Raw genomic sequence first — 23,010 nt, 5'->3', positions numbered from 1 at the left:
TATAATCAACATTCCAAGCGTGAAAACTTGTAACATTACCTTCCCATATAGATGATGTACAAAATAAATTAGAAAAAGAGAGGCTTATTGGATTTACTATTTGAATACAGTGGATAATTTACATTTGAATGAAAAGAACACTTTTACAATCTTGCTATTACAAAATTGAGTGACAGATTGGTCAAAAAACTACTGGATGTCAGATATCAACCATATAGAACCGAAGTCATGTCTGGCTTGTTCGATGAATGAGAAAGACACCAGTGCCAGAACTGCATTGATACTGGCATATATTGGATTGAAAAAATAATTTACTTCTCGATATGCAATAACATAATTTGTGAGTTTGGAAAACTGATGAATTTATGCGTATGCTATAGATTATAGATTGATCATAGTTATGTGTAAAATGTTTTTAACTTATTATGTAATTACCCCTTTCTAGAGATATACCGCCTGATGAAGGGTTTTGGAAATAAATCTTAACATGTTAGACTTGATTTCAAACTATAATGAATAATCAAAAACTCTGTGATCAACATCATTGAGAATTACATTAAAATTGGGACATTGCTTCTATTATCAAGCACCTTCTGTTTTTGGAATAACATTTCCAAAATGATTTGCAGTTTAATATCCACACATGGCTATGTAGTAAATAAGAGCACGTCTGACATGATAAAAAATGTAGAAATTAGAGAGTGTGGTGAAAAAGTATTTGTTAGCAAGAAATTGTACTGTATTGATAGATAATATGCTGAAATATAACATGATAAGGCTTAGACCAGATCCTATGGGATAAAAAAGAATGGATAATCAATTGAATTTACATTTACATTTCAGCACACCAATACATTGCAATGTTCAATGTGACAGTTGTTTCTTTCACAAAAGTATTAGGAGTGTTAAATTGCAGATAGCACATCCACGAAGATCATGTCCTGCTCTTCTTAGTATGAAACTATGGATACATTTATGGGGTACAAAGCATGATCTCTTGATCAATAAGGTGTTTAACCTGAAGCAAGGAGGGACCATTCATGAGAAATAGGAGAATAAACAAATTATGCTTTCTGATTGGTAGCCAATGTAGTGCTCTTAAGGCAGGTACAGAGGGGGAGCCTGACTGAAGTTTGCATACTAAACAAGTTAAAGTTTAGAGAGAAGAGTCCCATTGGCCACCACTAGAAGCACATTCCCATAGTCCAAGTGGCTCATAATGAGGGCCTGGATCGGTGTCTTTCTGGAACTCATCGGGAGCCAAAGAAATGCTTTTTTAAGTAAACAGAAAGTACTGAAAATATTACAGCAAACAGAGGTAACTTATTCCTCCATGGATAACCTATTATTCACCAAAAAGCCAATGTTTTTTACCACGCTCTTGAGACAAGGTACTGGACCTAATTAAGCCACCAATCTTCTTAACAGAATTTCTGTACTTTCCCAAACAGGAGGATTTTAGTCTTTACTCCATTCAGTTGCAGACAGTGGAAACTCATCCAAGCTACCCCCTTTCGCATTACAGTCAATAAATCTAACTTTTGAAGTCTCAGGATCTTGCCCAAATGAAATTAACAATTTGGGGGCTTATTTACAACCCCCTTGCACCACTGGTGAGTCACTTTTAATATGGGAAAAAGTGATGTACCCATGCGCAAGGTGCTTGTAAATAAACCCCTTGGTGTCATCTGCATAGGGTATGATTTTGAAATGGAACCCTCTTCATTTATAGTAGCTGTTCTAGATTTGAAGGGGTGGATTGAGGTCACTTTGGTCCTCCCTGCCAGGAAGTCCTAAAGCCAAACTAAGGCTTGCCCATATATGTCTTTCTCATACAGTCCCTGAATGATAATGGAATGGGAAACTGTATCCAAGGTGGTTGACAAATCAAATAATACCAACATTGCCAGAGTGCCTTTATCCAGTAGAATTCTGGTGGAATCAATAACTGCCAGAAAGGCTGTCTCCATGCTGTGGGGAGTTCTAAAACCCAATTGCGAGGGGTCCAATGTGCATTTTTCATCTAAATATTTAGAGTTGTTTATTAACTAGTCCCTCCAAGACTTTACCAAGAAGAGGAAGGAGTGAATGGGTTATTACTGTGCGTGCCCATAGGGGGCGGCATTTGATTTTTTCAAGATTAGAATGAAAAATACCACCTTCCAATCCTGTGTCAATTTTGCTTAGTCCAATGATAAATTGAGTAAATGTGTAAAGTAGGGAGTTCACAAAGATGACAAAGAGGAGACTATGCAAATCGGACAGTGATTAGATGGAGAGCCCGATTTAACCTTCTACAGAATGTGTTACACCTGTTCTTGAGAGATTGGTGCATATTTACGAGGAATTGATGGAGCGCGACGCTGCAGCAAATTTTGTAGTGCCACGCACCGCCATTTCTAAAATGCTGGGATGCGCCGTAGTTCCAACAATATGGTGCATTCCTGTGTTTTCCTGTGAGCTGGTACTAGCAGCCCATAATGCAAGGGTGCCAGCATTGCAAGGAATGATTGTTTGTGTTTATATTCCTGCACATAAACAATCAATAATGTTGATTTGTTACCTGTAAATCATCATTATTTAATGATTGTTTTTGTGCAGGAAGGGACACTTTCCTGCATATGAACTATCATTAATGGCGTTTTGCTCTTTGTATGTGTGCTGTAGAATGCCATACACATAGAAAAAACAGAGAAACAAGTCGAAATAAAGGTATTTCTCCTTGTTGAGCCATTTTAATGCCTGTTATTGCATGGTGTTAGTTTTTGGCACTGCCTCAGATTTACATGTCCTTGTAGGCGCGAACTTATAGTCACACTTACGCCAAAGTTTATCGCCTATAGTAAACCTGTATACTCCCAGTCACATCCAGTGACTGGGAGTCGCCGGATGTGACTCCCAGTCACCGGATGTCACCGATCGGCGGGGTCCTGTGACTGGGAGTATACAGATTTACTACGGGCGATGAACTTTGGCGTAACTGTGACTATAAGTTTGCTTCCCCCATCAGGACCCATGTGGTATTTCCACCATATTTTTAAAGATACGTGGCTTACAACAATGTTGCAGCTCTGACTACGATCCATAAGTTACATTGGTTCCCTTGACACCACAGGTTAGGGTGCGCCTTAGCGAGCGCATTCCGCCATGGTGATTTCATCATTTTTGGTCCTGACGAAAGCCTTGCATAAATAGCAGTTGAAGACAGAAACATGTTGACCATTTTTTCCTTTTTGCACCTTGGAAAGTGTGGTCAATCTAGCCAGTCTTTATATCATCCACTACACTGTTTTTTAATAGTGTTCTGCTCACCACCAATAAAGTTTTGACTATGGTTGAACTAGCCACTTTTTAAATCACTTTTCACCCAACCACTCTTGGATTTCACAAAAACCTGCTCCGCTGTAATCAGGCGTTGTAGCACACCAGAGAGGCATTCGGCCTCTCTGGTGGGAACCCAATGATGAAGCATGTCACCGACTAGGTTGGTGAGTGAGGGTTCTTTTAAATCACATGAGTGATCCTCCCTTTTTTTGTCCTTATTTTTCTTCTTGTCTTAGCTTTGGCAGCAATAGATTATAGTTAACAGGTTCAACTGGACTCACATTTATACTGTGATTACTGTTCTCAATTGAAATCATTCAATTAGCTGATTTATTTGTTTTGCTTTAATCTTATATAGGTCACATAAGGGTCCATCCACAGAATATGTCCTTGTGCAGTAATTCATTAAATATTATGCAACATCAATCACTAGCATATCCCTACCATTGCCATCAAAATACAAATGGGTAAATTTGTCTATATTGTACAAAGTTTCACCCTGGAAGGCAGTTTAATCCTTTTCTTGATGGGACTGAATTGCCAACTGTTTCAATGGTGAATGTGGGATGGAAACAAGATGTTGAATACCCACAAACCAAGGAGTTAGAATGTGTTTATAAACTTCCCATTTGGCTTTGACTGTTTTTATCAATCTGGCTTTATGCTTATAGCACTGGTTGGTAATACCAAGTGCATTTATAAAAATATGCAAAAATATAGATGTGATTGAAATTGTGTTGTTTTTATGCATTGAAGGCCCCTAATAAAAAAAATCATAATTTCAAATAAGAAAATCAACACTGTTGTTCTCATGCTGTGACTCTTCCACCACCGTGTTTTCCTTTCTCCCACCCCCCTAGGGAATTCATGGATCTGAGAGAGGAGTTACAGGGATGAACTGTGATATATGGGACAGAAGAAGAAAATCGGGTGTCTCCTTATAAATAGTTAGGGACAGATTTGACAAACATTCACACAAGCCACCTTGCTGTGCTGTGCAAAAGGGCACAAATGTGTTATATTTAATATTATACCGTGCATTCCTGTCCTTTCCTGACACTGGCGCACAAACTGCTGCCTAGCGCCAAGGCAGGCACCCTTGCGCTGTGTTGCAAGGGTGCCTGCTTTGCAGACGGGATTGTCTTTGTGTGGGAAGGGGCAAATAGGAAAGTAAGAATTCTGTTGACTTTCTATAGTTTGCACTCATTAAAATGCTCTGGATAAAAGTGTTTTTCTACAAATGGCATCAAAAAGGTTTTCTGTGCTAAAGTCATCATCTTCCCACCTTTCAGGAACTTGCAGAGATGTATCAAAACTTCCAATTTAACAAGGGGACATTTTTGTAGATTCCGCAAGGTTTCTCTTGAAAAAACTAACTGCTGGAATGAAGAAATATTGACAATGAATAGGAAAGAACAGTCATGTGTTGCAATGTTTTCATCTTTAATTTTTTGTCACGATGACTGATTTTCAAAATCCATCCACCATTACGTTCCCTAGACCGGTTTGTTTGAAGGGTTTTAGAAACTAGGTTTCTGGTTGACAAAGGTATGCACCCTGTTCTTAGAGAAGACACAGTCCTAGTCAGGGTTAGATAAGTACACACTAAAAGATAGCCTGTGCTTACCCTCTCATAGCTTGACACAGAGCAGTCAGGCTCATCTAAAGAGGCAATATGTAAGGTAATTGTGCAAAACACAATAACACAATAAATACACCACAAAATCTAATGTCTAAAAGTTAACATATTAGATTTAAAAAAATATATGCAGTAAAGTGCTTAGAGGCAAAAAGCGCTAGAAGATTAAATTAGCTTGTGTTGGACCAGGGCAAAGTCAAAGATTTGGCTGAACGCTATGGAGTGCCACCGGCTTCAGGACCCATGGAGGCCCCGGTGAACAAAATACCTCTTCAGATTCGCAAACAGAAAACTGTGTTGATCTTCTCCACACAGTGAAGGAGAAGCAACAGTTCTGAAAATGGGTGCCCGTGTCGAGAGGCATCTAATGATGCACCTGGTTTCTGCCATACAGTTGAGAGATGTGCCAATCTCACCAAGTTGAAGTGGCCGCGATAAACTGTACAATGCGTCGATCTCTGGAGGCAAAGCGCTGTTTCTGAGGTGATGCACCAATTTTACTCTTGCAGCTGGGTCTGTACCTTTGTTCTGCTAGATGCATCGGAATCCAGGTTGCAAGTAAATGGGCCACTTCCAGTGAGCCAGGCACAGAAGCAAGGGTAAACACTTTGATTTGATGCCCCTAAGTCTCAAGAACAGGAGGTAAGCCAACAAGCCCTTGTAGATCACTTAGAGGGAAGGCAAAGTCCAGCTCTCCTTCAGCATAGTCAGAGAGCAACAGGCAGCAGGGCAGCTGAAGAGAAAAACAGTCCTTTTAAGACTGCAGTCAAAAGATGAGTTCTTTAAGCAGCACAGCAGTCCTTCTGACAGGGGTTCAGTTCAAGATCCAAAAGTGTCTGATTTTAGGGGTCACAGACCCAGTAATGATACCCCAAAGTGCCTTTGATGAGGGGGTTGATTTCAAAGTGCTCTCGGAAGGATCCCTTTCAACCCAGTCCTGTCAGCCAGGCTATGTGAGGGGAAATCAGTCCTTTGTGTGGGGACAGGACACATCATTTTCAAGTGAAGTGTTAGCCCCTCCCTTCCATCCTCTTCTGGCAAGGCCATCAGAAAGCAAATGTATGTCGATGCATACTCAGACACACCTATCCTTCCCATGTTGTGGCTGTCTAGAGGGAATACACAAAATGTAGCAGTCACCCAGCCCAGATGTGTATTGCAGACATGCTGCAAAGCACACAGAATTATAAGCAAAGAGAAATGTAAGGAGGATTTGTCATTGCCATTCCAAACATATGAAACATGAAAAAGCCTCTCTTCTGTGATCAGGGATTACAGTTTAAAAGTGTATTAAGGAATTCCCAATGCTAACCTTTGAGAGGAGTAGGCCTCACATTAGTGAAAAAAGAAATAGGCTGTTTGTCACTACCAGGACATGCAAAAACACCAGCACATGTCCTACCTTTCATTTACACAGCACCTTGTCCTTGGGACTAGCTAGGCCCTACCTTAGGGGTGGCTTATATTTAATAAAAGGGGAGTGTCAAGCTTGACAAGTTGTTTTAAATTCCAAGCCGAAGTGGCAGTAAACTACAAAAAGAGGCCCTTCAGGGGCAGGCCTGAGACAGGTTTGAAAGGCTACTTATGTGGGTGGCACAATGAGTGCTGCAGGCACATTAGCAGCATTTAAACCTATTATACCATGTTTAAAGGAGAGAACACATGCACTGCACTGGTCAGAAGTGGTAAAGTGTCCAGAGTCCTAAAATCAACAAAAAAGAAGGTCAGAAAAAGTGGAGGAGGAAGGCAAAAAAAATTGGGGGTGACCCTTCAGAGAGGGCCATTTTTCAACAAAGGGATATATAGGGATTGTACATTTTCAAACAACCCGAGGTACTCTGAGCCAACAACTGAGATGCACCATACAATTTTTTTTCATTGAGTACTTAGTAGAGAACAAATCATATGGTGAAAAATGTATTTCTGAAATGGGCTCAACATATGGAGTTTAGGAGCAGTGGTTATTTGTGCACCTCTGATTTTGTGGTACCCGTTCGAGCATATAACTTACAGGGTATTTCATAAAATGTCTTCTTTCTTACACACTGGCTCACATTTGTAAGGCACATATGCAGCAAAATCCAATTGGTAATAACATATTTTCTCCTATTCATTGCTCCCACATGTCTTCAAATATAAATGGAGCCTAACTTGCATGGGTAGGCCAAGTGCCTGGGACAGGAAATGGTCCAAAATGCAGCATGGGCACATCACATTTTTCCACTGAAATATGAACCTTTTATTTTTGCAACGTGGGTAGCTGTGGATTTTGGGTTCTAGCTCAATCAGCACCTTGGGAAACCTAGCAAACCTGTACATGTTTTAAAACTAACTAGGCTGCACCAAGGAGTACAACTTTGAATCGTGATGCATATAAACAAGTAAAAAATGTGGTAACCCTATGGTGCTATCCCGTATGACACGCTGGTCCTGAAATTAATGTTTCAGACACAGCAGAATAGCTGAAGATTATACAAAAGCCCCATGCTTAGAGAACACTGCACACAACTCAATTGAAGAATAGACACATATCAGTACAGTATTTCAAGCTAGGTCATGAAGAGCAGTGTGGTGGCAAACAGGCAGAACAGGCATACAAAGAAACTGTACACATAAGCAAGTCTGGAACAATCATACCCAATCGTTAAAGAAAGAAGAAGGAAATGAAAAGAAACAAACATGGAAGAGATTGGAACCGGACAGGAAACAGAAGCTTAGCAGTTGAGGGGCTGCATAGGTAATCGTAACATTTGCTGCATCATAATTGCAAGCATCCATTAGGCAAAGGAAAAAAAGCTAATTTACTGTATTTAAGTAACAACATCTGACATATGAAACTTGGTTTGTTACAGATATGCTCCTATATAAAATGAGAAGTGAGCACTTCAACATAGGCCCTGCTAATGTTTTGTAGTACCATAAATCAGAAAGATACAACATATCAGAAACACGTTTATAGGAAATTGAATATTAGAAAGGTCATCATTTTTGCAGTGTTCTCCCCACATCATCCTGTTTCTTTTGCTGGCTTTTGGATTGCTGTTTTACAAAACTGAAATGGAACAGGGCAAAAATGTGTGGTTATATATTATCTATGTCACCCCTGATGTGTGTCTTGTTCCCCACAGAGCAGGGTGTTGACTAATATATGTAAGCTGCATATTCTTTTTAATAAGGAAAAGTATGTCCTAACAGTGAAGAGTTACAAAAAGCTGATTGTCACTTTATACGTAAAGCTGTATGTAATGTAGTCTTCAGTTATAAGCCTCTGCCATGTTTACCAGTTTTAAATCAGGTTACTCACTGAATTGGAATAGCAACAGTGGAAACATAACCTGTTTCACACTGTTGCTGTCCTAAAAAGGAATTTCAGTCTGCTCTGATGGGCTCCTAGAGAGCCTGTGAATGCAGCCTGATTCTCTGTCTCCTGGTTACTCCTTTGTCTCTGCATAGAAGTTGAAAGCAGAGGCAGATTATTTGCATTGGAAATAAAAAACATAAAATTCAAGCTAATATTGAATAAAAAGGATGTTTTTCACCTCAAATGATCTTAACTCTTGTTGACCGTTTGATATCACTCTTAAACTCTCAAAGAAAAACAACCCCATTATTCACTGTTACCCATCACTAACTCCTTATAGTACTTAACCAGGCTTCCTTATGAATAAACACCACTTTCATATAACTTGATCTGCGAAAATGCTTCAATGGTCAATACAAGTTATTTTTCACTTGTTATTAACAATCTAATTCACTGGTGAAGATAAAGTTTTGATAAACGTTTGTGAAAAAAATAACTTTGTAATCGCTCAGTGATGATTACACTAAAATGATTATACATTACTATATTGGCATTATTGACCCTCCTCCTGTAGGCCTCTGACAGCCTGAAAACTGCAGTGCTCTTAACATTGACCAGTTAGCAAGATTTACCCATCTGGAGAGGCATAGGAATAGTTGGATAACACAAAGAGCTTCTTTTAAAGCTCCTACATTTGAAGTGGAGTCCCTAGACTAGTATGTCAGGAATTGGTACAGTTCATGCTCAGAACCACACTATTCATTATGTTAGTGGTCTGAGCTTGAATGCAACCAGTTTCAGAACTGACTGAAGATAGTAAATGCCATTTCCATAGAGCAAAGCGAAGAAGGAGGAACAATATTTCTACATTTGGAAGAATTGTAGTGTTATCTTGTATGAGGAACTCTGGGTAGGTTGCAGAAAACTGAGAAAGAAAGTGCTCAAAAGGGAGGTGAGAATTTTCTGCAAAGCTGCCAGGACTGGATCTATGTAATTCTCTAGTCAGTGTCAGGTGTAGAGCATAAGATGACATCCCACCACACACTTCTGTGCCAAGGAATGAACATTGAAAGAGAAGAGGATTCTGCATGACCATTAAAAGGAATAAGACCCAAGGACTCATGATTCCCGCTGACACACAGGGACTGAAACTGCTATTCAAGGGTCAATTGATGCAAGTCATTTTGCTGGTGCAGGACCTGAAAGGGAGAATGTCGTCCTGACTCCAAGAACATCTAGCTCATAAATGTGGACTGGATCCTGAAGGAGGCCTGCCTAGAGCAAAACCTTGTGCCTTGAAATCTGGCTTGAGGACATGAAAGCTGTAGGAGTTACCGGGATGAACTTTACCAGCAGCACAAGAAATTTGGAACTAAATAATTTTTTGTAACCCGGGAGGACCAAGGCAAGGTGCTAATGCTTCCCCAGGCACAGCACACTCTCAGAAGGCAAGATATTTAGGTGCATCTCCTCAGAGCATTATGCCTAAAAGGTAGAGTCTTCCGCTGGGTCTCATGGTGAAGGTATTTGGCCTCGTGGAACCCTGCCTGGCTATAGCTTTCAGTCTTCTTGCCCCACTAGAGGAATCTGAGAAACAAAAAGCGCGGAAAGCTAGTAACTCCTCTCCAGTTTCACCATCAGAGTGGGAAAAATATCTCCTCGCGCTCTATATGCCAAATCGTTATGACCTGGCAAGTTCATTACAATCTGGCTACAGAAAAGAGGAAAAATTCCCTGATGTAACAGCACCATCAGAAAAAGAAATAACATAACATATAAAGGCAGCAAGATCAAATGCAGCAATAGGTCCTGCTAAAATCCCCATTAAAGGTTCTCCAAAGTAACCATGAAGACTGGAGCAAGTTTTTGTCTCCTGTATTCTCCCACTGCCTTTCCAATGGGAGAATCCCAAAATCATTGCAAGGGAGCTTTGTGGTGCCCATTTAAAAAAAAGGATCCCACCTACTAGCAATAACTACCGACAGATAGCCCTCTTGGATGCTACAGGGAAGATCTTTGCTAAATGTGTGCTGGAACATCTGAAAGACTGGGCATTTTCCACAGGAGCTATACCAATGACTCAGGCTGGCTTTCGACCAAAGCATTCTGTGATGGATAACATCACAGTGTTACAATCTGTCATAGACAAATATGTAGTAATGAAGAAGCAAATTGTTTATTGTGTTTTGTCGATTTTACCACTGCCTTTGACCACGTAGACAGGCCAACTCTATGGACTAAGCTATGGAAGCTTGGAATACCGAATGATTTGCTCACCATAATCATGGATTACATTCTGCAACTTGATGTAAAGTTCACTGGGGGAAAAAAGGGTTGACGGGGCCTATTGCTACGAAGAACGGCCTTAAGCAAGGCAGTGTTTCAGCCCCCATTTTATTTTCCTTACACATAAGTGACCTCCCAGAATGTCTACAGACAATCAATAATGTCCCACCAAAAATAGCCTCCTGCAATATGCAAATTTTAATCTACGCTGACGATGTCGTAATAATGGATCTTACACCTTTAGGTTTACAAAGAAATCTTAATGCTCTAGATAAGTATGCTAAAGACAAATATCTTATACCAAATACCTCTAAAACTAAAGTCCTCCCCTTCAGAGGTAGAAAGCACTACGTGTACTATAACTAGACATTATATGGAAAACCTCTAGAGGTCGTTAAAGAATATGCTTACCTGGGGAGAATTTTCACCCAGACCTTACAAAAATCGCCCCACCTTGGACACATCAGCCTAAAGGCTGAAGCCCACATTGGCAGACTATTGAGACTCTATTCTTCCTCAGGTAAGGGACATTTCGCTACTATGCTTGAGGTCTACTGCTCAAAGATACCACCAATTTCACTATATGCTCTGGAATATATCCTGATTAAGGCATGGCACCGACAACGTAAAATAAGGAACTCTACTGCGTAAATTGCTAAGAGTCAACCAGTCAGTACCCATCCAAGCAATTCGCCTTAAGCTATCTATAGACAGCGTGTATGCAAAAGCCATTATAAATATACTACGCTGGGCCTATAATCTTTTACATGCAGACCAAGTGACTATAAGGTATGTCTTGAAATTGGAGACCTTGAGTCGATGCACCCCAGCACACTTTTAATAAGAACTTAAATATTTCACTAACCCACTCTGGCTGCACGATTGCACTTTTGAAATCTATGAACCCCTTACAACTAAAGCTTTATCTAAAGAACCTGACCACAAGATTAAGCTATGAGTTAGATGTAGACCACTGTTCCTGGCTAAAACATTATGCACAGTTTGCAGATACTTTACAATATAAAACTCCACAACGTTCTATTTGTTTTTCACTAGAGCACATGGTCAGGCGTAGCATAATTTTAATGAGGCTAGGGGTCTTACCTTTGAAGACCCTGACTTTTAAATGTTATAAATCGGATAATTCCACAGAAACTTGTGATGTATGTAATGGAGGACGGCAGGATTTAGTAGGTGTTTTATTAATTTGTCCAAACTTGATTCTGGTAAAGGCCCAGAATCGGCATATACTGCACATATGGTTTAGACATAATCTTAGATCTGCAAAAAGTTTAATTGAGTTTTGTAATTCACGGCCAGATGAATTTACCTGTTATAATCTATATACGTTTTTAAAAGGTTTCTTAGAATTGTTTTAATATAGAATAATACAATTGTTTTATAATATTTTAATCATATATTTGTTGACCTCAGTTGAGGTCTAAATCAAATTCAATAAAAATTCCTGAATTCCTGACTAAGTTCATTGGCAAAATCTCTGACTATGATAAGATGACTAATCAATGTAGTGGCAAAGCCACTATACCAGCTACAAAATCCTGTTTGTCCTACTCAGAATTTGGGGTGCCAAAGCTGAAGGTTGCATCTGGAACTTGTTGTTGATGTATCCAATAGAGAGGAATCCTTGTCATTGTTAATATCTTGCCTTATTTCACTGGGAAAATGAAAAATCCTGAAAATTAAAAAGTCCTGAGGTGAAAACCTTGACTGATGTGACCTGCTTGGTTCACCTTCAAACTTTTATAAATCAGATTTTACTTCTTTTGGGTCTTTGTTGCCCAATACATTTTTCTTGCTTTTTCCAAATTGTTTTGGGAATTCTAATCTGATGTGTTCTTAATTGTAATGCTGCTTCATACTGGTTGGATTCACACATATTTATCTGAGGAACAGCTTGCTGCTTGTGAAATTGCTACCAGGGTTGAGCAGATGTTCTTTTAGAAGTATGCTTTAACCCCACAATAATGTGCTTATTAAGATGGTTGGGGTACCCCTGTCAAATCAATAATGCTATTTAACACAGAAATGACTGAAAGACCATTTAAAGGAAAGATAAGCCAGTCTGGTAAAAAAAAAGAACATTAAACAATAGTTATTATTTAATTACTAGCCATTTGGTGCCTGCTGCCTGTCTCTGATTACATGACCAGGGTGGGTGACAGGCTTTGTTTATTCCCCCTAGACAGCCACACACAATAGGGGCATAGGTGTGAATTGATGGGCCATCTTGGCAGGAGGGGAGGGAGGAGCTGGACTCAGCCTCACTTGCACCTGAATAGGATGTGTCCTGTCCCCACACAAAGAGCTGCATATTCCCCTGTAGAGTATCTGGAGCCAGGGCAGAAAGGGAGGACTTCTGTGCACCTCAAAGGAATTTCTCTGAAGTCTCCCCCATTTTAAAGGCACAACTGGCAATAAGTACTGGATCTCAGACACCACCATTTCAGTACACTTCTGGGCCTGTGGCACTCTGCCAGGAAGAAAAACTGCTGTGTTTCTGAATGACTGTCCCTCTGGCGGCCTCGATTCCTTCTGAAGCACAGCGTTGATGCAGACTTGGTGCACAGATACCTTTCATAGAAAATCTGGGTGCACTGAGATTGGTGTGGCGGCAGCGAAACAGGCACTGCATTGATTCTCACAGCTGCGATCAGGTGATGCATTGAAACTTCACCTGCACAGCAAGTCTTGCATCAGAGTCAGAGCAAGTGTCTCGGACGTCAGAGACACAGTGCTCAGAAGTCGAGCTGAAGCAATCTTGGAGCCACATGACAGGCGCTGAGTTGTTTCTTTGGCTGCACCGTGGTGATTAGTTGGTTTTTGATCGCATGGCAAGCTTGCGGTGGGGAAAAGAAACGCTTCAGAACATTGTGTGGATTTTCTTTCTTTCTTGCAGCAGAAGCCACCTCCAAATGGCAAACTGGAATTGGCACCACTTGGCAAGTCAGAACCCTCAGCAGAGAGGTTCTGGGGCTGCAGGTGAAGTCTTTTATGGCCCTTAGACTTCTCAACATTAAGTCAAGCAAACACAAGCCCTTGGAGAACCTTGGTAAGCAGGATGATGAACACAGAGTCCGGTCCTTTCACTCTACAAACAAAAGCAGCAAGCAGGCAGCACAACACAGCAACAAGTAGAGTGGCAGTATGCCTCCTACAGCTTCTCCAACTCTTCTTCTTGGCAGAATCTCTACTCCAGTCCAGAAGTGTTCTAAAAATGTGGGGTCACAGGTCCAATACTTATAACCCTTTCTGTTGTTGAAGTAGGCCTACTTCAAAGGATTGTCTTTGTAGTGCACATATCCTGCCTAGTCCTGACCTGGTTCTAGACACACTACGAGGGGGTGGAGACAGCTTTGTATAAGAACAGGCACAGCCCTATTCAGGTGCCAGTGACAACTCCTCCCACCAATCTAGCTCAGGAAGGCCCATCAGCCTGGTGAAAGGCAATCGGGATAGGCAGGGCACAACTCGGCTCCCTTTGTGTGACTGTCGTGAGTGAATGCACAAACAGCAAAACTGTCAGTCTGAACCACACGTGGTTTCCACAGGCAGGCAGAGGCACAGATTGGTAAAGCAAGAAAATGTCCGCTTTCTAAAAGTGGCATTTACAAACACCTAATTTACAAACCACCTTCACAGAAAGATGTGTTTTTAAATTCTGAGTTCAGGGAGCCCAAACTCCAACTCTCTATCTCTTTCCAATTCAAAGTTATACTTATAAAGTGTTACAAGGTAGCTCCTATGATATCCCATGGGAGAAAGAGTCCTTGCATTAGTGAAAAATGATATTTGCCGTATTTCACTATCAGGACAGGTAAAACATACCAGTAAATGTCCTATCTTTCACATACGCTGCACTCTGCCCATGGGGCTACCTTGGGCCTACCCTAGGGGTGCATTATATGTAGAAAAAAGGGAATGGTTGTAGGTACACTTGGCAGGTCGATATGTCAGTTTAAAACTGCACTCACAGACACTGCAGTAACAGGCCTGAAACATGTTTGCAGGACTACTAATATGAGTTACAGGCCCTGGGCACAGTTCACTTTACTAAGGGCTTACCAGTAAATCAAATATGCCATTCATGGATAGCTAATCATAATCAATATTTAAACAGGGAGCACTTTCACTTTAGCACTGATCAGCAGTGGTGAAGTGCCCAGTGTTTAAAACACTGAAAAGCGAAGTCCAGCATACAATAAAAAATGCAGGAGGCAGAAGCAAAAAGACAGGGGAAACCAAGTCAAGGATGCCAGGTCAGATACGTGTCCCTCCCAGCTGAAAGTAGTGAGAACTACCCAACCTCCTGGGAGTTCTCATCACTAAGGCAGAAGAAGCTGGACAGACCATCAGAATTGGTGTTCTCTGTACAAGGGCGGTGTTCCACCATAAAGTCCATACCAGGTAGGGAGATGAACCACCTCACCAGTTTTGTGTTCTCATCCCTCATCTGCATCAACCATCTTACGGCCTGTGGTCTTTCTGAACATGGAAGTGAGTCACAAACAAGAAGGGTCTTAGGTTCTTTAGTGCCCAGACCCTTTCAATTGCCCTTAACCTCTTTTTCTGGGAAAGTAACTTCCTGCTAATGACGGGTACAGGTTAGTCCAGGTCCTCTTCATTTAGCTGTGAGAGTACTGCCACTACATCATGCTCTGAAGCATCTGTCTGCACAACGAATTCCTTGGAAAAGTCGGGTGCCTGGAGTATGGGTGAAGTGCAAATGGCTGCCTTCAGGAAAATAAACTGAAGGCAGAATGCTGAGACAATGTCAAGCATTCACACCCAGTACAGGTATCTGCACCTAAATCCATATTTTTTTGCACACCATGCCACTCCAGTTAAGACCCAGTAATCTTTACCTGATCCCCATTGGAACAGTTTAGCCCGAAATGCCAGGCCAGGTCCTACCTGGACTGGAAAACAGCATCCTGGGACCGGTTTCAGGGTATCACCCCTCATCAGCAAGGCTAGCTTGTCTCCAGTGGCATGGTGAGCACGGGACCCATGTCTGGGCATACCCCTCACTCTTAGACACAATAAAGGCAAAGCGAACATCTGCTGGACAGAAAGCTAAAATAATGTCAAATAATCACCTTAGTACACAGATCTAGGCCAAAATCCATTGTTTTCTTTGCACACCATGCCATGGGGATGGGATGTGGTCCGTCGGCTGCGCTGCCGACTTTGGTGCAGGAAACCAGGGTTCGAGCATCAAGGTCGCTTCCACATCCTGTGATTCTGGGCAAATCACTTAATCTCCCCGTGCCTGAATATGTAATGTAAATACGGTGCTCATGTACAGCGCTCCAATACCTTCGGGTCGAGTTCGCGCTTTATAAAAGTTGCAAAAAAATAAAATAAATTCCTGTTAAGACCCAGCCATATGAAAATCAGTCTTTACCTGCTCCCCATGGAAACAGTTCAGCCTGAATTGTCAGGCCAGGTCCTCCATGGACCGGAAACAAGCATCCTGGGACCGGTTTCAGGGTATCACCCATCATTGGCAAGGCTAGCTTGACTTCAGTGGCATGGTGAGCATTGGTCTCTAGTACGGGACTACCCTTCCCACTTAGGCCGACAAATGGAAAAAAACAATTGATGGATGGAATGCAGAAACAATGTCAAACATTCACCCCAGTACAGAGATCTGGGCCTAGACCAATCATTTTTTTTGCATATCATGCCATTCCAGTTAAGACCCAGCCACATGCAGATAAGTCTTTACCTGCTCTCAGTGGGAACAGTTCAGTCCGAACTGCCAGGCCAGGTCCTTCCTGGACCTGAAACAAGCATCCCGATACCTGTCTCAGAGCATCACCCCTCATCAGCCAGGCTTGTTTGACTCCAGTTGCATGGTGAGCATGGGTCTCTCATCTGGGCATACCCTTCCCACTTAGGGGGACAAATACAAAAAGCTTATGGACTGAATGCCGAAATAATGTCAAACATTCTCCACCAGACCAGAGATCTGGGCCTACGTCCATACATTTTTTTGTACACCATGCCACTTCAGTTTAGGCCCAGCCATTTGTCTCTACCTGCTCTTCATGGGACCAGTCCATCCCGAACTGCCAGATCAGTCCTCCATGGACCGGGATAAAGCATCCTGGGATCGGTGTCAGGGTACCACCCCTCATCAGCCAGGCTAAGTTGACTCCAGTGGCATGGTGAGCACAGGACCCACATCTGAGCATAACCTTCCTATTTAGGGCAACAAATGAAAAAAGAACTGATAGACTGAATGCTGAAACAATGTCAAACCTTCATCTCCATGGGAACAGTCCAGTCCGAACTGCCAGGCCAGGTCCTCCCTGGATTGGAAACAAGCATCCTGATACCACTGTCAGAGTATCGCCTCTGATTAACCAGGCTAGCTTGACTCTAGTGGCATGGTGAGCACAGGACCCACGTCTGGGCATACCCTTCCCACTTAGGGCAACAAATGCAAAATGATCAACTGATGGACAGAATGCCCAGACATGGGTCCCAGGCTCACTGTGCCACTGGATTCAAGCTAGCATGGCTGGTGAGGGGTGATACTTCGAAACTGGTCCCAAGAGGCTTGATTCCGGTCCAGGGAGGACCTGGCTGGTCAGTTCAGGCTGGACGTTTCCCATGAGGATCAGGGTCAAGGCTGATTTGCATATGGCTGGGTCTAAACTGGGGTGGAATGGTGAGCAAAAGAATGATGCATTTAACCCAGATCTCTTGACTGGGGTGAATGTTTGATTTGTTACTCATTCCATCCATAAATTGTATGTCTTTTGCTTTCTTCTTCTAAGTGCACCGGGTATGCCCAGACGAGAGTCCTGGGCTCACTATGCCACTAGATTCAAGCTAGCCTGGCTGATGAGTGTTGATACCGCAAAACTGATCCCAGGATGCTCATTTCTGGTCCAGGGAGGACATGGCTTGGCAGTTCGGGTCAAGACAGATTTGCACATGGCTGGGTTTAAACTGGGTGAGCAAAAGAACAATGGATTTAACCCAGATCTCTTGACTGGGGGTGAATGTTTGATTTGTTCAACATTTGTGTGTCTTTTGACTTCAGGGGATCGAAAGTGGTCTGGCAAGTCCCAGTCCTGATCACTTTCCGGGGCAGCTTACTGGAAGTTAGCTCAGTCAAGGCGGCAACAATGGTGACATACACTTGAACTAAGCCCAAGCCATTGAACCAAGCCCAAGCCCTTGAACCAAGCCCAAACTCTTGAACGAAGCCCAAGCTAAAGCATATAAGTCAGTACTGCTTGCTTCTCAGGCTGCCAGGAAATCAAGGCTGAGATTGGAGCTTGGACTTGAGAGGCCAGACCTGACGTGCCAAGGGAACCTCATAAAGTTATATCTAAAGACCCTGAGGGCCCCTGCGGACTCCTTAAGACATCAACTGAGATCGGCCTTTGAGGCGGTAGGGACAGCTTGGAATCTCAAACTGGGCCTCGGAATCAACACTTTGAAGATAGAAGCAGTTAGCCTGCGCCTCCGGGAAATTCCGTTTACAGCCTGGAAGAGAGCAGTGAACAAGCAAGTTCGAGAATCATCCTTTGCAAAAGACATCAAAGCCCTTTGCTCTTGCTCCCACTTAGACATTGAACAAATCATACATGCCGGGTAAAGCCCAACTCTATCTCAGTGAGGCCCTGACACCGCAAGTTCATAGTAAAATCCTTTTTATGAGATTAATAATGCTACTTATCACTGACTTTAATCCAACATGGGCACGTAAGGGGGAGAAAATAGACTGCAGACTATGCTCCTTTAAGAAGGAATCCTGATTGCATCTCGTGTGCTGCTGCCCCAAACTAAACAATGACCGCAGGCACCTTCTCTGCCCGATTTGTATTGCCAACGGGGAAAAGACCTGCAGAGAGGCCTCGGCCATATGCTTCTCAAAGTCAATGACAATGAACTTAGCCAGAATGGGGAAATTTACGCACCTGATCAGGATCGCCTTAAAGGAGTCACAAGGATGCAACCCTGTATCTGCAACCGAAGTGCCGAATGATGTTGAAGCAACTAGGGTGGTACCTGAGAGGCAATAAGGAGTACCACCAAGCTGCACAGAACTTTTTAGGTCCGAGCATTTTAACGCTTTTATGAATGGGTTTTAAAGATAAATGAAATATGAATAACATTAAGGTTCTCACTTCGCACCAAAGCTCTATTGTTTTTTTACTGTAATGATTTTAATGAATCGATCAGTTAATAAAAATTCGAACTAGTAAACCCCTTGACAAATCTCCTGCAGTACTTGGTGAGACTGAAATAGGCTCTCACCTATGACTGGGTCTTGGGGGGCTCCCAAGCCAGAATGGTGTCAATCTTGGGTTGTATTGGTGCCACCTGCCTGCTTCCTACCTGGTGTCACAAGTACTCCACAGAACGCTGCCCTATCTGGCACTTACTGGCCTTTATATTGCGAACTGCCTTCTGCTGGGCCTTCCATACTTCCCAGAGGTGGTGCAAGTGATCTTTCCAACTGGAGGTGAACACGGCAAAATTATCCAAGTAGGCAGCACTGAAATCCTCCATCTCAGCCAAGACCTGGTTGACCAACCCCTGAAAGGTGACAGCGGTATTCTTCAACCCGAAAGGCATAACTCAGAGCTGGACGTGCCCTTCCAGTATTGAGAATGCTGACCTCTCATTGGCCTCATTGGTTAAGGCAATCTGCCATTACCCAGGCGTGAAGTCAAACTTACTGAGAAACTGGCCAGCTCCCAGCCGATCTTTGAGCTCATCAGCTATAGGGATGGGGTGTCAGTTTTGGTGACGTCATTGAGCCTGCGGTAATCCACACAGAACTGCAGTTCCGGCATGGCACTGGGCGCAGCAGTCTTTGGGAACAAGACCACTGGGCTGGCGAAAGGACTGCTGGAACACTCTATCACCCCTGACACTAGTATCCTGGAAACCTCTTCCTTGATGCTGGCTTTGACTTTGTCAGTCAACCTCTAAATGCTGTGTTTCACAGGTTGTTAGAAATGGGATTTCTGGTTGGCTAGGGCTTGTGTCTAAGTCAGGCAGAAACCACCACTCTAGTCAGGGTAAGGGAGTTACACGCTGAAGATAACCCCTGCTCACCCCCTTGGTAGCTTGGCACGAGCAGTCAGGCTTATCTCAGAGGCAATGTGTAAAGCGTTTGCGCAACACACACACACACAGCAGCAACACACTGCAAAAGAAACTCCACACAAGGTTGTATAAAACAAAAGCCTTTGTATTATTCAAAACACATTAGAATAATAATCACACAATATACACCGTGCCAATTGGCACTAGGCCATATTTACAGGGGATTATATACACCTGACAGGGCCAATCGGCCCACTGTCAGAACCATCAGGATCACACAAGTCACAAGTAGTAAATAACGCAACCAGTAACTACTGGTATAATAATGACCTCAGCATGATATCTATTTAGGCATAAAACATATTAGGAATAAACCACATTAGGCAATAAATCACCAGCATAAACACATTATGCAATAAATCGCCAGCATAAACACATTATGCAATAAATCAGCAGCATTAACACAGTATGATATTTGGCCTAAACATTGAAATGGCCCCGGGCCTACTGGCCTTTCACTGGGGCTCCAATGCCATATGTCCGGAATGTCAGGGCGTAAACTGTACCCTTCCACTGGCCCTCTTGCTGCCAATGCAGCCAAAACCACGGTGCGCAAATGCGCTGGAGGCATGGGGTGCAACTCACCCCTTCCTGGCACTAAAAATAATATGCCCCGTTGTTGCAGCTGCGCGCACTCTCATGGCGCAGCTGAGGAATGCAAAACAGGCACAGGCACCATTGTGCCTCGTGAGCCCTCTCTGGGACTCGGCACACAAAATGTGCCCCACTTTGCAGCTGCCCTCAACTGCGGCGCAGCTGTGAAGATCAATAAGGCACTGGCACTACCCGTGCCTCGGGAGCACCAACACGGCTCCAGGCATCGACAATGTGCCTCGACCAACCCCCCAACAGCTCACGTCTCAGCCAGCACCCACTCACCAGGGCTCTTTGGAGCTGTTCTCGGCCTCCTCCAGTCTCCACTGCAGGTCCTCAGGCACCGGCAAGGTGCCTCGACAGGTCCCGCTCTCAGGACCTCTCCTGACTTCACCCGGTCCCTCTCCTGGGACACGGAACTTCGACATGGAGCCCGCAAGGCTCAGGATGGCTTCCCCACCGCAGAGGGAGGCGGAAATGGAGCCCGGAAGGCTCTGGGCTGCTGACGGCAGGCCCCACCCACAGTCAGGCGGCGCTTGCCTGATTTCCTGGTCGCTGATCGCAGCGGCTCCTTCTCTCGGTGATGCAAAGTGCGGGGTAGGCTCCCGCCTTAAAACGGACATCAAATGCCGGGTGGGCACCCGCTTTTTTAAATAGGCATCAATGGGCTACTGCAAGCACACCGAAATGCAGGTTGGGCTCCCGCTCAATCGGGTATGAAAGGGGGGTGGGCTCCTGCTCGATTGGCAAAACGCGAGGTGAGCCCCCACTTCAAGGAGCATTAAACAATGCGGGGTGTGCTCCCGCTCCTCTGCACAAATGCGGGGTGGGCCCCCGCTCCGGTCCCAGCAACACGGGGGAGTCCCCACGCTGGGATTCCCCTTGCAGACACTGCAGCCGCGCACTGCAAGGCACCAACACTCCTCTTCTCTTTCTGGCAATCAAAATTTAGTGCTCACGAGGCGCTAGAGTCCTTTACAGTTCAAGAGGCACAGCTGGGCCCAGGCAGGCCAGCACACAGGGCCCTCCAGAAGATAGGCAGTCCCTCGTGGCGGTTCCTCCTGGGGCCCAGCAGCAACAGGTCGCAGGGAACCACAAAAGCACAACATTTTCATGGGGTCACAGCCCCAATATTTATACACCATTTCTCCTTTGTCTGCCTTTGGCACAGGGCTTGGGGGAACCATCCTGAGCTGGTTCTGGGGGGTTTTGGAGCACTTTGTTGACAAGGCTCCTCTTCTCCTTTGTCGGTTGGGGGCTCGTCAGCAGACACACCACAGGGGGGGGCGGAGCCAACATTCACCCAGGCAGGCACAGACCTATTCAGTTTCAGGGGACTACTCCTCCCACTACTCCAAATGCAGATCCCCTATTCAGACTAGCGCTGACTCACCCTGCCCTCCCTGGAGCCACACACTCCTCACCAGCTCCTGTCACTCCAAAGCCAGACATGCAATCCACATGAGGCAGGCAGACACATAGCACACAGAAATGCCAACTTCTAAAAGTGACATTTCTAAAATAGTGATAATAAATCTGCGCACACCATTGCGCAGTATTTATTCTTACTATTCCAACCATGCCATACTTGTCCACGCTGGGGAATCCCCAATGTATTCCTATGAAAGGGCAGCCTCACAGCAGTGAGAAACCAAAATGGCTACTACCAGGACATGTCACACACTTGAGGTACATGTCCTAACTTTGACCTACAATACACCCTGCCCATAGGGCTAGCTAGGGCCTACCTTAGGGATGACTGACATGTAGCAAAAAGGGGGGTCACAGACGTGGCACACACTTTAGGTGCCATGTCACTGCGGCAGTAACACTGCGCGCACAGGCCCTGTAATGGCAGAGGCCTGAGTCAGGTTTGAAGGGCTACTTTGGTGGGTGGCGCAATCAACGCTGCAAGTCCACCAGCAGCATTCAATTTACCGGCCCTGGGTATCTGAGATACCACTTTACAAGGGACTGACAGGTAAATCAAATATGCCAAACAGGTGTAGACCAATCTTACCATGTTTACCACAGAGAGCACACACACTTTACACTGGACAGCAGTGCTAAAGTGCCCAGAGTCCTAAAACCACCAACACCATGTCAGAAAAAAGGCTAGGAGGAAGGCAAAAAGTTCTGGGATGACCCTGCAAAAAGGGCCAAGACCAACACAGGTGGGCTATCCCAGTATCCACATTGTGAGTACACCAATGGGTGACTCCTGGGGTCGAGGAAAACTGAAAGGCAAACCGTCCCAGCGACTGGCAACAGTCATTCTACTGTTCAAGGGTCAGTGTAGGGGAGAGGTTCTCACCCTCCACAGACCCATCCTGCTCCTTGACAAACAGGAGGTCGGGAAGAGGTTAACTCCCCTCTTTCATCCGATCATCTGTGGCCAAGAGCATGGTCATCTCAGACCTCTCAAAGTGCGGTTTGAGGTGGTTCCTTGGAGTCTGCAGGTCCAACAGGTAGGTGACATCAAAAGACCACTTGTCCTGTAGAGCGCAGTGCTCCACAGGGGGCATTACCCACACTTTCTGACCAGGCTAAAAAAACTCAACCAGAGTGGTATTCTGGTCATACCAGCATTTCATGTCCTCCTAGCTTGCTTCTATGCTTGCCTGAGTGAGTTTCTAGAAGTGTGCGGTCTGGTTTCTGAAGGCCAGCATGTAGCTGGATACATCCTAGGTGGGCTTCCTGGGAGCCTTCT

The sequence above is a fragment of the Triturus cristatus genome, chromosome 9, assembly GCF_964204655.1.
Source record: "Triturus cristatus chromosome 9, aTriCri1.1, whole genome shotgun sequence".
In the NCBI taxonomy this organism is placed as follows: domain Eukaryota; kingdom Metazoa; phylum Chordata; class Amphibia; order Caudata; family Salamandridae; genus Triturus; species Triturus cristatus.
This window is presented reverse-complemented; position numbering follows the sequence as displayed.